We start from the raw sequence: 13,786 nt of genomic DNA, 5'->3' as shown, positions 1-13,786 counted from the left end.
CACATAGAAAATGTAGGAGATTGTATTTATCTTTGACTTTGAATTAACTGTTGACTTTGTGACTTAGAGGAGGAAAAAAGGAAAATCCCAGATTCTGAAGATAAGACTCACAGAAATTGGGGCGGGGTCTGCAGGACACTGACTTGTTGGTCTGTGCCTGTTTTTCCCTCACACCTTCTGTGGACTGCGAGATGGCTTAGCGGAGCTAGGCCTGGTTATCTTGGAATGGAGATTTAGGCCCACGTTGTCATTCCCGTCCCCCATCCCTCAAAGCAGGAGGCTTCTCAACTCCTTCCACTGTGCTTCCATCCGGCTCTCCAATTTGAAAGCGACAGAGGTCGGGCCCAGAGGGGCAGGGGTCTCTTGAGGAGTTTGCGGGAGGAGAAGGGGCGGGGCGTGGAATTACCTTTAGGCAGCTCGTGGGAGACCCAGCCCGGGGGAACCCAGGAGTGTGTGTGTAGAAGTAGGGAGGGGGACGCCTGGGCAGGAGGAGGGTTCTAGGGCCAGTCCCTGCGCGTCTTGATCCGGGCTGCGGCTAAGGGAGAGCCGAGCACAGATGGCGCCGAGGCGTAGGTCTAGCGATTCCCGCTCCCGCCCCTGGCACACCTGGACAGGTGCGGGGCCTCGCAACCGGCCAAGAGGCAGCTCCAGGCAGACCGTCTGCCCACTCCTCTTGGCCCGGATAGCTCCTAGCCAGACTTGATTTTTTGTCTGGCTCAGCCCGTCGAGGACTGGAGGGCAGAGTAGGGGTGCGAGTGGGGGTAGGAGTAGAGGTTGGGGGTGGCGGTGAAGGTGGGGAGGAGAATGGAAGCTTTGGCTGAGAAGTCTCCGCGGCATGTTCTTACTTATTTACATTCTCTAAACTTTATTTCTTCATCCTAACGCCCTGGGCATCCTGTCTTAAGGCCTATGTGCGCCCACCTCCCACTGGCCACTCTAGTCTGGGCCTAGACCTTATCATGGTCCTGTCGCCCTGCTCGGCTGGGAAGGGACGCTAAGAGAGGTATTTGTTCTGGTTTCCCTGTTGCCGTCGGCCATCTCCAGTGACCTAGTTTCTTGGTAAGCCCCTAGCTTCTCTCCAGGACCTGGCCCAGCTTCCAGTCTCAGATGTCCTGAGGTCTCCCAGACTCTGCCGTCCGCCTTGGTGTGTGGGCTGCGGATAGGCCTCGGACCTGGGTAGGCCTTCCTAGCTGGCCAGTTTCTGTCCGGGGCTCGCTCCCCACACTGTTCCAACCCGAGGCCGCCGAGAGTGCTGCTCGGGGCTTGTTTGGAGTCCAGGCCATTAAGTGTGCGCAGATCCCTGCAACCCAGCAGGGTGCTCGAGAGCAACTCTGGAAACCCCACGGCCCCCGCCTGCTTATCTGCCTGTCAATAAAGGGCGCGTTCGGGCTGCGCGGGAGCGCCGGTGGTGCAGGCGAGGCCCGAACTAGGCCCTTCCGAGCTCCGGGCCAACGCACGAGCCGCTCTCCATTCGCCCCGGGCACGGAAGCTGGGAGGGAGGGTGCTGGCGCTGGGGTCGCCGCGGGAGAAGGTGCACGTTTAGCCGCTGCCTCAGCTGGATTCTCGGAGGAGCTCTCGACCTCGGAGCACTTTGCAGACCAGTGCTGGGGGCTCCTGTCCACGCCTGCCACCAGCCTTGGGGGAGGCCGGGCAGGGCCCCGCGTGGTGCCCAGCCTACGAGGTCCCGCCTCGCCTCGCCCAGGCAGAGGCATCCTCTATAGGCCACACTGGCTTGCATTGCGGGCAGAAGGGCACCACGGGCGGCCCGGGGGCATCATCGACGACTCAAAGAGCCCCAAATGCCGAGTGCTACCTGCGGCAGGCCGTAGGTGGGGTGCAAAGGACCGGAAGCGGGAAAGAAACCTCTTTTTCAGGCCTCCCCTCAGCACTGAAATTTTCCGACATCTAGGGCAGCTCCAGGCTCTGATTCTCCAATGCACAGTGAGCGAGCTCGGCAGCCGCCCAGTCTGCGGAGGCTCCCAGGTCGCCCCGGCCCTCGACTGCCGGGAAGCCCAGAACTTCACCATCAGCCAGCAGAGACTGGGTGGAGAGCCTGGATAGGGGTGAGAGGCCTTGAGGTAGGGGAAGTAGTGGAGGGAGAGGAAGGCAGAGAAATCGGCTCTTGGCTTGAACTGTAGCTGAGATCTGTTCTTGTCGAAGGTATGTTTTGCCCCTCCCGACCTGTGTCGTTTTTCCTCTCTCCCCTTAACTACTTTATGCAAATAAAGCCGCTTCCAGATTGGAGGAGCCCCTCCCGCTGGATCTGTGCTACCAGGTGGGAGGGAAATGATTTAGTATTTGTCTTCTTATTGAGAATGGGCACTGAGTCTCCCATCAATTATAAAATAAAAATGAATTTTCCTCTTAAAATTTAATTTTACTTAATCTAGAAGATAATGCATCCTGTTAACTTGTACAGTATTTTTAATAAAGGATTCCAGGGTGAGTGCTAACTTATAAAGTGGTTTAATAAAGTTTTTCCATATACAAATTAATAGGAGAGGAAAAAGCCCCTAAATAATTGATTTAAAATACTGTGTATATTTGAGTGTCATTTCAAATAGCTGTACAAGCCAGTAATCAATATATCATCTAAGGAATCTAATTTACTGGGTAGTACGTGTGGCTCTTGCTCTTCCTTCCCTCTCCACTTCCTCCCTTTTAAACAGAAAACTTGTTTTAACAAGAATTTTATTTTAAATCAAAACTGAAGGAAGGTTTTGTGAATTCTAGCGTCAAAAAGGGGACTATTTAGCAAAGATAATATTTGCCATCTCTTCGCTCCGGTCTCAAGGATTGCATAATGGTATGATTATGTGCAATTCTGTGGTTTCTCTGCTATTAACTTATTTTCCTGCTCTCATTTAAAGAACTACTTTACTTTTTTCTCCCTTCTGACTATTTTGCCACACTATAAAAAGTTTTCCTGGACCTCTGTGGAAAATCTCCAATCCTTCCAGTTTGCTTTGTCACAAAAACAAAAACAAAAGCAAAAAAACTCTACAACAATCAATTTGAGAAAACTCTGCTTTTCCTTTCCTTTTAAACATTTTCATATTAAGTCACTTTGTGGCACTATGTTTGATTTCTTTCTCTCCCTTGTCCGGGTAGAGATGGAGACATTAGCTGAATTCCCTGGGGGTGATTGGATGCAATTCACTGAAAGTAGACAGGCACGTCCTGGATGTTAGAAATTCACTTTTTCTCAACGTGACAAGGCCGGCTTCGATCTACAATTGTATTTGAATGGGCAATGAGCGGAAAGATCTCTCATCATTAAGCTTGCTTCTACTTTAGCAAAATAAGGAGAGCCTTCATTTGCACACAAATGCTCATAAAATTCGGATTCCCTGCAACCCTTTAATAAAGAAGAATTGCCGCATAATTTAAATTGGAGGCCAGGGGAAGGCTGAGAGAGGGAGATGAGGGGGTTTCAACTGAGTCCCCTCCCTTCCCCCAAAAGGTCCATGTGATCGAGTTGACTTTTTTACTTTAAATCTTAAATAAGATGTGAGTTGTAACAAGAGGATTGGCACTTACTCCGTGACCCTTATAATTGGATTAAATATAGACTGAGACGTACAAAAACACACCAAGATTGACACCTGCCAACTGGACTTCCTTATGATTGATTGTGATGCTTCGTGCTGGCAACAATAATGAAATAAATTGTACGGATAAAACAGCACATTTGTCATTTCCGTGCCATGAGTGAGGAAGTCAACGAGTTAGGCAAGCTGTTAGCTGACAGGCGCGAGCGAGAGGCAAGCTAAAGAGATAAATAAGGATTCCAGGCATTGACAGGACAAATTATAACTTGTCACAACCTTTTTAAATTCAGAAGTTTTCAATTAACATATATATTGCTGTTACATATAAGATAAGGGGGCACCGATGTAAACATGTGTGGGGTGCAGCGACCCCTCCCCCCCCAGCGCCAAGGATTTGGGCATCTGGGCTTGGGCATCGGGGTCTTCCGGCTGTGTTCTCGCATTCAGGCAAGTCGGAGGGCACCCGGGTTTGCATGGCCAGGTTGTAGGCCTGGGGCTCCATAAGGTGGGTGAGAGTGCAATAGTCTAAGTGCAGCTGCTTTTTTTGCTGGGACCCCCAGTTCACAGGTCCAGCACCCTTTCTTCATGGAAGCAAAGCTCCCAGATCAAGGGAGACTCTGGGTGAGGCCTGTGCCCAGGTCTGGCAGGACAAGTCCTGCTCTCTCTCTCTCTCCTGGAGTCCAATGTAAGAAGTAAGAGGTAGAGGGCAGAGGCACCCCCTCTCGCGCTCCAAAGTCTTGCCCTCATAGGAAAATCTGAGCTCCTGGACACAAGGTATCAACAATGGTCACATCCTGTGGGCAGGTCTAGGCCACTGAAACCTGGTGTGGCCTGAGGCTGCTCCTGAGCGCTCAACTCCTCTGACTCACCCGCCCAATGCCCCCGAGAAACCGGTCCTGTGTCCTACCTAGGAAGAGCTGCTTTTCCCTCTTCAGACTTTGATTCTGGTACAGTTCCCAGGGCTCTTCCTTGACCCATGGGTAAGAACGAGTTTGCCAGTGGGTCCCTTATAATCTGAGGCCATTTACCTAGAGCAAGTGAGACTTTCAGAGGAGCAAAGCGCTGGAGTCACCCTGAGGGGCTACAAGTTAGGGGAGGCCATGAGATTTCTGGGGGAGTCTAGGTGTTGTGACTGTGACTGGGGACTGCTGTGGGTGAGGTTTGAAGAGTGTGCAGGGACTATAAACTCTGCAACCGTCTTCACCCCAAAGGAGGCTGGCTTTTTGGTTTTAAAGTTAATCCCCATCCCAAAGCAGAATCTGGACTTGCAGGGGCTGTCTGAACTCAGGTCTCGTCCTCCCGCCGAAGTCCAGCTGGAAAGGAAAGTTTGGGCGGGAAGTGAGCGTCCCCGTGTCTGAGGCTGCTGGGTGGGAAGCATGGCCTAGGAGGGCGAGTAGGGCGCAAAACAGGGCCTGGTCCTTTCGGGGCCGGGAAGTTCGAGGCCGCAGGAAGCCGGGAGGGCCCGTTCCGGGCAGGCGGGGCAGCCTCAGAACGCGGCCGAAGGCGCGAGGCCGCCGCCGGCCGGGGAGGTCCAGTCTCCTGCAGGCCAGGGAGGGCTTCCTCTGGGTGCAGCCGTCTCCCTCCGCTGCTCAGCCTGGCTGCGTGGTGTTCGGACCCCGCATCCTAGTCCTCGTCCTCGTGGGATAGAGGCCAACCTTGCTGTCGAGGCCCCAACCTGTCACCACAAACACTCCCAGAACAAGAGCATCGACCCCAAGCTCCAGAGCTTCTGGTCTTAGCTTACTGGAGCCTGCCACCAAATTAAACACCGCGAAGGCTTTGAATCCCTGCAAAGACGAAGCCTGGAAGAAAGGGAGGGAGGAAAAGGGAGGCAAAAAAACAAGTTACATGGAATTAGTTGGAAGCGGGCGCATTCCCCAGCGACCACAGCCATTAACATTATAATCTCAAACGCCATTTTTTATGTAACACTATTGTTAGTAAATCAACTCCTCAGGTCCTCAGAGACGCTGACCCCTGGCAATTCAGTGAAAGTGTAATTATCTCCCCGAATCTTGGACAGATTTAAGAGATTACATTTCAACTAAATCTATATCAATGCTAATTCCCTCTCTCCCCCCAGCCTGCAGGTGCTAGGCATGGGAAATGGCGTCAGGCCCCAGCAGAACGCTTCACAAAGAGGAGAGGGCTAACTGTGTACAGGGCCAAAAGAAATGAAGCCCCACATAAAATTACCCCTATTTTTTTTTTTTTTTTTTTTGCTACAAAACCTGGTTCTTATACAGCAAAGTTAAACAAAGCAGCTATGCTAAATTAGCGTTACATAAAGGCGAGTTTAATGCTCGGTTACAGTCAACTGGTGTATCTCTGATGGCTAATTGTCTATCAAAATTAAAGAGAAAAGAACAAATGATTCGTTATAAGAAGGTGTTAAAAGCCTCAACAAAAGGACATTTCACAAATATAATATCGGCAGCTCCCGGATTGCCTGCGGGGTTGTTCAGGCCCCGGGCCTGCACAGCTATGAGAAGTGGGGTGCAGGGCGCTATTTGCCCGGCAAGAGCTCATTTCCTCCCAGATGAGTATAATGAAAACCCGAGAGGCGATATTAGTGTAAAGATCGGGATTAATCCAAACAGGAGCCGCGGACTTGGGCTTCAAAGGCGACCCCTACTCTTTTTGCCCAGTCTGGGAGCGGAGGGCGCTCGAAAGGATACTTCAAGGACACCACATCCAACTTTTCGCACCCCCATGTTCAGGCACAGGAGGGAGCGACCACCGGGCAGAGGGTAGTTTCAACAAAGGACGGCAGGCTCCGGGGATCCCGGCTGTTCCCTGTCTTCTCTGGGTTGGAAGGAGACGGTCCGGGCTCTGTCGGAGGCGTGGGTGCAGTCAGCACGTGCCTTTCTGACGCGCAGCGCAGGCCTGGGGAGGTGGGCGCAGGCTGCTGCCGCCAGCCCCCACCCCGCCCCAGGCTGGGAAGAACGCAGAATATAATACGATGGCCCCCTTCCCCAAGGCGACACCAGATCCAGAGCTCCAGGCATATTTGTTGTTTAAAGTTAATTAAACCTGAAAGCAACCAAAATGCGCGCGCCAGGCCCAAGGAGGCCGATTCTCGACCAGTGTAGCCGGCCCGCAGCGCCAGAGAAGCCGCGAGGGCTGCCGGGGCTCGCTCACTCCGGCGGAGTCTCTGCAAGAGAATCTGAGGCTGGGGAATAAAAGCGGAAACTAAATCAGGCAGCAAGAGCAACAAACCATCTGGAAAATGGACCCACGGAGCCGCAAGAATGTACTTTTTTTTCTTTTTTTTAATCTTTGACAACTTGTGTCCTAAAGAAAGTGTATTGAAGATAATTGAAATGATTACAATTCATTGCTGCCTGACTTTGAATATGAACAGTCACATAATGACATCCCCGCCACACAACAACAGTTTAATTTCCATTATCCGACTTCGGGATCCTAGCGCCAGCCGCCGGGGCAACGCGGTGCTAATGGAGAAATCTTGACTCCTGCCTGCTTTATTCATTTCGGGGACGTGGGGATGGGATAGGAGTGGAGAGTGGGTTTGTTCCTCTCCCCCGGAACTTGTTCTGAAAATCCCTGGGACCAAAGGACACCGAGGAGCCGAAAGCCGAGAGAATCGCTGTCAAGGGGCCACTTTGCCCGACGGGGCTGCGGGCGACGGCGCTCCCCGTCTGTCTTGTTGTCCCAGGGGTTCCCAGGCCCGCAGGACTAAGATTCCCCAGCTCCCACCCTAGTCAGGCCCAGTCAGGGAGGACCTAGGCCAGGACCTCTTCGCAAGGTTGTCACCTGGCGGGGCAAACGCTCTTCTCTCATTCTTTCCCCTCCCTTCCAGCCCTCTCGTCCTTTCCTTCTTTCTGCTTCAGAGCTCTCAGGCTCGCGTGCAGGGCGGGATGGGCCCGGCTCCGGGGGCCCCTTCGCAGATTTGAAAGTTGCCTCGGCCTTGATCTTGTCCCAGCCTCTCTGCTGGGGAATCACCCCCACATCCCGCGACCCCCGGGGAAAAGCGAAGAAAGCCAGAGTCTCTTTGCACCGCGGGTACCCTGGCGCTCACCTCTGGGCGCGGCTTCGGTGGAGCCTCAGGGCCAGGGCGGGGTGTGGCGGGGTGTGGCCCGGTGGGGTGGAGGAGGGACCCGGGGTACCAGCCAGGCCAAGGCCTCTGCAGTGCGCAGGCGCCGTTCGGGCCCGCCGCCCCCTCCCAAGGCACGGGGTCCCGGGGACAGACCCCGAGCCCCTCTCTGCGCAACTACCGCCTCTAAAAAAAGACCATCTGGTAATTGTCTTTCTTTAGATCTTCCCTTAATTATGCTTTTAATTAAAGATGGTTCAAGGCACCGGACCACATGAAGGGCAGTAATTACAAATTACATTACAAACCCGACAGATGTAGCAGGATCTGCTGGGAAAAAGGTACCGGAATAAAAATTTGACTAAAGTTTGGGATAAATTAATCGGTGGCTTGAAGAACAGAAGCACAGTTCTGATTATGTAGGCTCCAGCCAGGATTTAAGTTTTGTGTCATGATTGTTTTCATATTTCTTTGACATCTATTGATTTGGAGGCAGCTGCAAGCCTTTGTCACAGGAGAGAAGAGCAGTCACAATATATTAGCTTGATGGCATAACTCGAACCGGAGAAGCGAGGGGAGCCAGAGTGACGGGGGCGCACATGACCCCCCTCCCGGGGCCTTCGGGCTCAACCCTTACTTTTAACTTGTTCTAACAGGAATAATGGAGTAGTACTATTAATGCATGGTCAGAAGGGGCTTTTCTGTCTAGAACGCAGGCGGCGGGAGTTGCACCGCCACAGCCCGGGAGACTAAGGAGTCTCCACTCCGCGCTCCCGGCGCCTCCTTGCCGACCCGAGCCCTGCGCCCAGTGAGGCCAGCCGGTCCCACGTCTAGGGGCTCTGGGTTGGGAGAAGTTCTGTTGGTCCTGGGCTCGGCCCCCAGGCGCCAGGCCGAGTGCCCACCTCGGCTTCTTTAGGGGGCCTACTGCGGGCAGCCGAGCGGCTGGCGGACCCGGAGCTTGGGAGACGACCGCCAGGCTGGTGACCGGCCTGACCCGGCGTGCACGGCCGCCCGCTAGTCCGCCGCGGGCCGGGAGCGCACAGGAGCGTGACGCAGATTGTGAAAACAGAAGGGAGGGAGTTGGGTCATTTCCTTCGCTATTATCATCGCCCCCTCCTGCTCCTCCGCCCCACCCCCATCCCATCCTCGCCGCCACCCAGCCTCGAACACTTTTCCTTGCCAGAGTCTGACTCACTTTGAGCTAGTGGCTGCACTTTATGGAGAAAATATACGTGCCCATCACTCACCCATCTATTTACAGCGCCCATGCAGCGCCTCGGGGAACACGCATGGACAATTAAACACACCCACTTACGGCGGGATGATGAGGCTTTCTGTTAACCACATGTGTTCAGAAATGGATACAGCCCTAATTTTGACACAGAATGCAGTTAATGCACCTTGCTATAGATGTACGTCCGTTGGAAAGTTGTGTGATGGGCACCTGATCTAAACGAAGAGAACAGGGCTGTCTGCAGAAAACCCAGCGACCTGACATCTTTTCTTGCTGCCGGGGAAGGAAAGTTTTTCTTTTGATTTGTCCTCTCACGATTTTTCCCTTTTCCTTTGCATTACAGTTTCAGAGAGGAATGTAAATATTTTGACTAGACCTCTGCAGGGGCCTTTTAAACACCAGGCACAATCATCTGTGGAATACTGTAGTTCATAGTTTCAAAACTTGGGTGTCAAAGAGTCTGTCTTGCAAGAGGAAACCCATAGAACTAGTGGCGACCTTTCAACTCCCTATTTGTGTGATGAAATGAAGTATGCCCTAGTGATTGTCGAATTTTAAGGACTTTTTCTGTCACTGCTACTTTCCGATCGTTTGCAGGGAAGAAAAATCAATCAAACAGACCTTTGATGGGGTCGCGGCAAGATCACATTTCACTGTGCTCCAGGCTTACCTCTTCTTAGGCCCCTCCCTGCTGTGAGTCGTATGCAGGTAGTATGCAAAACTCTAGAAATAATATTTGAAAAAATTAACACCTTGTTTATCTCTTCTGTGTATTTGACATAGGGGTTTCTTTCTTTTCCTGTTTTGGTGTTTAATACAAGGCTGATATGTTGGAACAGAAAGCAGACTTCAAAGAAACTAAAATTAGGAGGCAAATAGCATCAAGGTTTCCTCAATTTCTGTATGTAGTACAAATAGTATAGCATCTTTTCATCCAAAAAGAAGCAAAAATTGCCAGGAGGCAAAATACATCTCTGAATATGCCTTTAAAAAAAACAAACAAAAAAATATTCCCCAAATATTGATGTACCCATGGTTTTACAGTCTGAAAATATTTTTAGGCACAAATATGGCATAAAAACATTAGTTTCAACTCTGTCTTTGTTGTTGTTAAAATGACAGTAAATTATACTTGATTTAAAAATACCTACCTGCTAATGTCAATTGAGGTTATTTTAAGGCCTGGATGCTCTAGGAAGACCACCTATAATGTGTTTATTTCTCTGCCCAGTTCACCTATAGTGTAAGGAGCATTTTAAATAAAATATTTTGGGCATCCTTAAGTCCTCTGTTAAAAATCCAATACTCTACCATTGTGACAAATAGGCTGAAAATTTTTGTTTTTTAATACCAAATTCATTTTAATAAATAAGGCATACGCTGAGATTTTAATACAACAAATGCCAACAAAATGCATCAGAGTAGAAAAAAGAAAATATTTTCAGAATTGCTTATAATATTGCTTGTGATCCTAAATTTTTTGATGTAAGGAACTTGAATTTTTCAGCTAATATTATTCTGTTTTCTTACTCTATGTTTCTATTAGAACACTCACCTATGCTCTGCTTCCCTTGCTGTCTTCCCATAGCTTATGTGTGCACTATGAATTTCAATAAATATAAATTACTGCTTAAAAGAGTAAAGAATGGCTACTTTATGACTCATTGTTCTCTCCTTACAATCTGCTCAAAAATCTTTTTTACAAATCCCATTGTAGCTACTTCCCCTCAATTCCATGATGAAAGTGAATGGCAAATGCCATTCAATTTAGAGGAACTCAAGCACAGAGAATATAAAGATGTTGTTCAAAGTCTCCCTCAAATCTATTTGTGGGCTTGGAAACAGAATGAGACTGGAGGCAACATCAGTACACATCTCCGACTCCATATGAGGTTACTTGAAGCAGGTGGCTTTGGGGTTCACTCTGGAAACAGAAGACATGCATAAAGGTATGTGTTCCTTAGAGACTGACAGGCAACAGTGGACCTCAGGAGGAATAAAACAACTCATGCGTTCAACCGCCTCTGATTTGCAGACAAGGAAGAGTTTTCTCTAATTTTTTTTCCCTGCGTTACTTTTTCTGTGTTTGGTGGCTAAACCAGAGAGCAGCCTGCAACATTTTGCTTTTGGGGATTTCCTGTGGCTTTGCCACATTCCCTGGAGAAACTCAAAGTCCTGGAGTCCATGGAGGGATTACAGGGAGCCACAAACATCATTCTCCCTCTAATCCATCTGGGGCAGATGCAGTATTGATAACAACCTTTCTGTTACTTGACAGTTTCAGACCATTCAAATGAGAACAAATAATAGGAATTTGGTAGTGGAGGTGGGGAAAATAGGGGCAATTGGTATAGTCTTCTGAGTTGAAAGGACTGGTTTCCATTCCAAAATCGTGGAACCAAGTACAAAATTAAACACTTTCCATTCAAATCTTTAGAAGTAATTTCTTCTCTTTGGTTATTGTAGTGCATTTGGGTCGGGGAATTGACACATTTATTTACTTTGTCCCTAGGACAAGACAGTGCTCAGTTGCTTGCATTTTGTAGCTTCAGTTTGTTTGGCTCTCCCAGCTTGAACCTACTATGTTAGGTAATAAGGAAGCCCATTTGCATTAGATAATAAGAATCAGGGACAAGGCAGACACAATGCTGATTAAACAAGGGCTCGTATCCCATTTTGAGAGCTCCCTGATAACCAGAGCCACAATCACATTGGTAGGTCAAGCAAAAATCTGAAGATAAAATCAATGTCAGTTTTCTGTCTTGGTGACAGACAGCGACCCACCAGAATTATATCCAGTAAATCCTGTTATCAAATTTCTCACTGTCATTGATGAATTCAGTTATGCTGTGGGTCAGAGATTGTGCTGTGGCTCCCACCTATGTGATGATGTCTATGGCATCCCTCACTTTGACACAGACATACACAGAACAATATGCTAACAGCTGCCTGGGCTGCTTTGTAAGGTAAGGGGAGTGAAGACATTGGGAATGTTCATGTGGAATCTGGGGTGTGGGGAAGACTAAACCTGCATGAAGGAGTGGTTAGGGAAATTAACCTACTTCCCAAACTGTATCAGGGCCAGAATCATTCCAGAAACACTTATTTTATCTATTGGTTAATTTATTAAATAATTTAAATATGATTACTTGTCAAAATGAAAATACATTCATGTGGTTCAAAATTCTATAGTTCAGAAAATATTTTATGAAAATCTTCCTATCCAGTCATACAGCCACCCCATTCTTACCTATTGAAAGCAACCAACACTATCAGTATCTTATGCATAGGGGAGCTTTAAAAATATGGAATCCCAAGGCCTACTTAATGAGACTCTTTGGAGACAGAAGCTTTGCTATCAGTGTTCAAAAAAATCTTTCCAGATAAGTTTGTTGATATGTGTGCACGTAAGTGATTTTTAGACTTCTTTCAAACACTGAGATTTCATGGAAATATATAATGTAATATTACTCATCCCATATGTTCCTACAATGTGTGTGAAGTATTTTCAAAACTAGTATATACTTTTGTTCTTTTTGCAACGCTGTAAAACAGGTATTATTTTCTGTCCCCTTCCCATTTTTCAGAAAATGGAAACTTCTGAAAAAGTCTCAGAAGTTTGGACAACTTCTGAGTGACCGAGGTAACTCAGCTAGTAAATAGCAGGGTCAGGTAGCATCATTTAAGACCATGCTAGGACCTAAGTGCTTTTACTTTGAGCCTTACCCACATCATATCAAATGATAACATGACCCATACTTCAACATAATTATTTGCTATTAACTGTTTTAAAATAATTTTGATAAATTTGAATTTCATTAGGAATGAATTATTCATTTCATTTTTATGATTAAACTTTACTACATTTATACGTGACATATAAGTTGAGTTGCAGCTGGTGTGTTGACATGATGTCAACATTTTTAGTCATGTAAACATTTATCGATGCTGACTCTGTGTGTGTGTGTGTGAGAGAGAGAGAGAGAGAGAGAGAGAGAGAGTGTCTTACTGTGTCACCCAGGCTGTAGTGCAATGGCTGTAATTTTGGCTCACTCCAACCTCCACTTTAAGTGACCCTCCTACCTCAGCCTCCTGAATGGCTAGGACTACAGGCGTGCACCACTACACCCGGCTAATTTTTAAATTTATTTTTGTAGAGATAGGGTTTTGCCATATTGCCCAAGCTGATCTTGAATTTTGTGGGCTTAAGCGATCTGTCCACCTTGGCCTCCTAAAGTGCTGGGATTACAGGAGTGAACGCAACACCTGACCAATGCTGACTTCACAGTTACTTCCTTTTTTTTTTTTCCCCCCCATATTTTGGAGCTACTAATTTTGGGGATGAGGGCAAGAATTCAAATATCTTTTCAAGCTTTTGAGGAGCTTGTAGGTTTTAGGTTCTATACTTGAGGTGCTTGTTTTAGTTAGGGTAAGGCTAAATTTCTGTAAAAAATAGCCCCAGAAACAATTCAGTGGATTAAAGAGAATAAGAGTTCATTCTTCTTTCATCTAACAGTCTGAGGTGTGTGTTTCAGGGTAGCAGGCAGCTTGCTTTATCTAGTTTTCCAGATATCTAGGATTCTCTATCCCTTAGGCCATTGCCTTTATCTACATGAATCACAGGTTCCTCCAGGTTCTGGTTCATAAGTGGAGAGAGTGTAGGAGGTGTGTCCATGGTTTTTAGGTCCATGGTCTACCTTGAAACTGGCACGCATTCCTTCTGCTCACATTCCTTTGTTCAGAACTTAGTCACATGTCCACAGCAAACTATAAGTAGAATTGATCAATTGGTCAACCTGTATTGACCCACAGGTGGTGAAACAACCAGCAGCATTCACAACAATGCATAATGCAGTTAGGAGACTGTTACAATAATCCAGGTAAAAGCTGATGATGGTAGCCGTGGTAGCTGTGAGAGATAACTGGATTCTGGATATATATATA

The sequence above is a fragment of the Mandrillus leucophaeus genome, unplaced genomic scaffold (genome assembly GCF_000951045.1).
Source record: "Mandrillus leucophaeus isolate KB7577 unplaced genomic scaffold, Mleu.le_1.0 Scaffold73, whole genome shotgun sequence".
Taxonomy (NCBI): Eukaryota; Metazoa; Chordata; class Mammalia; order Primates; family Cercopithecidae; genus Mandrillus; species Mandrillus leucophaeus.
The sequence above is the reverse complement of the archived record's forward strand: the minus strand, read 5'-3'. Positions refer to the sequence as shown.